Here is a 4,070-nt window from a genome sequence, read left to right on the forward strand (position 1 = left end):
CTCATTTCTCTTCTTTTCCTTTCCTCCTAGCCACACACGTGGCACATCTCATTGCTCCAGAAAATCTGGAACCTTCTAGATTATGGTCAAAATTACAAAAATGTCTCTAACTCTAAACGTTAATAACTCTTTTGTTATCACTCCATTTCATGAACGGTTTGCGCCCGTGCATTCGTGAGATCGAGCTCTATTCGAAAATATAAATTGTGACCTCAAAAGGTCTACGGATTTTGAATAATTAATTTCCAAACTTCAAACTTCGTAACTAGTTTAATTAAAATCTAAATTCAAATAAATTAATATAAATTCTAGAAAAATAATATAAAATCTCAATAATACAAATACGTAGATTATAACAATAAAATCCAGGAACGAGATTTCACAAAATGAAAGGTGAATATTAAAAGGGAGTGTAGAAAATGTGATGTAATGTATTGAAATCGCTTCCCTTAACTAAAATGTTTTCAAAAAAAAAATTTATATTTAGCGTTCTCATAATTAGTTTTATCCTAATTAATATACAAGATCAAATTCATCTAACAGCCCAAATTTCTTCCTCTTTTTCCCCCACTCTCTTCTCAGAATCCCTATCAGCCGTATACCTCCCCCATTCTATTTCTCACTTTTTTCTTAAAGAGAAAGGAACTCCACTATGCTTCCTAAGAGAAGTAAATAGCATTCTTCAACCAATTCTCGAATCCAAACCCGCTTCTCTCACTTTCTCTCCGGTGTCTCATTAATTTCAAACGCGCGACAACGTTTACTTCCTTGCCCGAACTGCATAAGGCAGCAAGGTAACCCCTTTCCCAACCTGTGATCAATGCTTTAATTTGCTTTAGGATTCTCTTACAGTCCTTTCTTTCACAATGGATCACAAAAGCAATAGTTGCTGCAGAAAGTTTTAGAAAGCATTTTTTGAAGAAGCATCTAAAAGCACTACAAACACAATAACAGCAGTGGCTTACATTATCAAAAGCAACAAAGGTAAGCATGTTCATGTTTGGAAACAATCAAGCAAGAGCGCAGTAGATAATGGTAGGTCGTTTACCTATAAAGAAACTCAACAAATTCACCGTAGAGAGCAACACAATCAAAACGAAATTCAAGTCAACCAAAATATTAAGCCATATAACGTTTCCAAATCCAAACTAAATAAATAGTAACATTCACCATGTTCAACTATAAACCAGACATAGGAAGAAATTTCATCCCGAATTTTCAAGTCTGTGATGCTCGATCTTTCAATTCATCAGCTAATAACATCAAGAACCATAAACTGAAAAAACTAGAGCATGCATTCTCAGAGCAAATGGCATTCACCAACATAGGTAATAAAAGTCCTATGGACAGAAGAGGTATGAAAACCAACACAGAAGACTGATCAGCGCAACCTTCTGGCTTCCTTCTCAAATTCGAGCAAGATAAGGATATCACCTTCCTTGATTAGGCCTTTGACGTTCCTCATGACGAAACGGTTCCTGTCATCCAGAAACTTGACTCTCACTTGAGTCACCTGTGCACGAGATCCAGTCCGTCCCATAACCTTGATCAGAATAGCATGTGTTGAGTGTGAATCCTACATTAAAAAAAATGAGGGACCTTGCATGCGTTTATAAAAAGTTAGGCTACTTCCTAAATTGCCAATTGGTTTATGGTGGAATGGAACCCCAACCTTCTTCAGGTTGTCTCACATGTGAAGTCCAACAACGACGCGTGCTTTATGTCACCCAATTTGTGTTGTCCACGTGCTAGGTTTCAAAATTCGTCATACGTAAGGGGATAGTGTTGAGAACGAATATTACATCGGAAAAATTGCCGATTAGTTTTTTAGTGGAACCCCAGCTTTCTTCAACATGCTTGATTGCGTTTCCCATTCTCCACAGTTAACAAAACAGAAGAGAGAATTTTAGAAAAACACAAAATCGTCAATTTAGTTCAAACCCTACAATCTAATAATTCAAGCTAGCTGAATTGTATGAGGAATATACTGAAATACAACATATATGCAATAAGACAGTAGGTAAAGGAAAGCAACAATACAAAATTATGCCTCGTTTTAGAACAAAAAATGTGGACGAGAAACAATCGAATTGCCAATTTATAAGATGACGAAAGAAACGATGAATCGCCAATTTTACTTCTCCAAATCACATTCAACAAACATGTTTATAACGCATCAAGTTCAAACAAATGAAGTATAAAACGCATAAAAACTACATAACTGAAAAAAGAAAATGGGACGAATAACTCATAAATACCATTTTAGTAAAACCCCCATTCAATATAGAACAAACATTAAAACCAACGTGGAACTCTGTTTCCTTTACATCCTTATTACACCCACCCTAATATGTGACGAAATTTCAAACCAAACACGTGGATAACACGAATTGGATGACGTGGTGCACGTGTGGCCATTGAGCTTCACACTTATTTCAACCTGCTCTGATACCAGGAAGAAAGTTGAGGTTTTACTATAAAACCAATTAGTAATATAAGGAGTAGCCCAATCTCTCATAAGCCCCTTGCAAGATTTTTCCTTTCACGTGTGACGCTTTTACCTTCACATCCTCACATACTAAAGGCATTTTCCAAAAACAAAATCATTGAGAAACATCGTGAGCCATTAAAATTTCACAGAAGCAACTTAGAATGCTACAACGTACATATGAAATTTCAATAAAATATTAACTAAAAAAAAGCCAAATTTATCAGTATTCTATAGTTTTCTTTGTGTTGCTACAACAAAACAATAAGCAAAAGAGAGGAAGATGAAACCTTAACAGAGAAGGAGATTGGGGTAAAACGGGTATACCCCAACTTCTCGAAAGGAGCTCTGCAATTTTTGGCCGTGGCAACTGTACGATGAGGAGCGAGACGCACACAGAGTAGGGGAAGTTAAGGCAGACTCAGAGAGCTAGTTATTTATGTAACAACCCGTCCTGATTTTATTGGAACAAATGGGGTATTTTCGTGAATTTTGCATCTTGGGCTAGATAATTTTTTTTTTAAATTATTTTTGAGTCTTAATGGGTGTGCCAAGGGGCCCACCCTTGAATTTTGTCCCCCGGGCCCAATTGCTCTCTCTCTCGCACTCTCCCTCCCCGATCAAACCCATACCCACACACACCCACACCACTACCCCGACATCGACAACACCACCACCACCATCATCGTGGACTCTCACTTTCACTCTCATCGCATCTGTGGAGCTCTAAGTCACCCAGAAGCCCATCAAACTGCTTCGGCGAACCCCCGTGGGTTTCACATAGATTTTTGGCCATTTCAGCCCTTCCACGGTGAATCGAAGGTGATAAAACACTTCCCCTCACCTTGCACTTCATTTCTATACCTAGATCGTAGGTTAAAATGTAGATCGGAGTTAATTGGAGCACGGGAGGCTCCGGCCTCCTTCCGCGGCGAGAAACAAAACCAGGCCCTTGGGCCGTTGTGACTCAAGCCTTAGGCCCGTTAGCCGTTAGACCAAAAAACCCAAGCCTTTCAGTTTTTATTTTTATTTTATTTTCTTTGGAAACCCAAAACCCTTGGGCTGGGCTTTCTAGCCAAGGCCCATATGTGTGCAACCCAGGGCCTCCAGCCCTTTTAGAACCCAGTAAAGGACATGTTTTTGGGCCACCCAAATTGGGCATTCAGCCCGTTAACCTTAAACCCTAAACCCAGCCCACCTAAAACCTTAGGACCCAACCCGGATCCAACCCTAAATCGGTCAACCCGGTTTGGCCCGTTGACTTTGACCCGATCAATGCTGGGCGTTGACTTTGACCAGTCAATACCGTTAACATTTTTGGTTTCATCCGGAACCTTTCCTAGGCTAATTTTGACGTCCTAGACCCGTTTTTTACATTTGTTTTCCCAAATTAAATCGTTCTATTAGATTTTTATTAATTGTACCCTTTATGTGCTTAGGGACAATTGTTTGTGGCGTTCCGTCTTCGTTAGTTTGCATGGCTTTTCGGCGGCAAAGTATTTGTGAGTAGACCCCTTCTAAAATGCATGTTTTAATAGTAGAAATGCATACATGAAAAACATGATTTAATAACTACATTTTA

General features: G+C 38.8%; 1 non-coding gene across 1 annotated transcript; it reads right to left on the minus strand.

Moving 5' to 3' along the window:
• Positions 1-2,068: 2,068 nt before the first annotated feature.
• LOC148692495 (small nucleolar RNA snoR111) lies at positions 2,069-2,180 on the minus strand. Its single transcript, XR_015954563.1, has one exon. It is a non-coding gene; the product is annotated as a small nucleolar RNA snoR111 (small nucleolar RNA).
• Positions 2,181-4,070: the final 1,890 nt, after the last annotated feature.

Source organism: Pyrus communis, chromosome 12, assembly GCF_041283825.1.
Source record: "Pyrus communis isolate YQ-2024b chromosome 12, ASM4128382v1, whole genome shotgun sequence".
In the NCBI taxonomy this organism is placed as follows: domain Eukaryota; kingdom Viridiplantae; phylum Streptophyta; class Magnoliopsida; order Rosales; family Rosaceae; genus Pyrus; species Pyrus communis.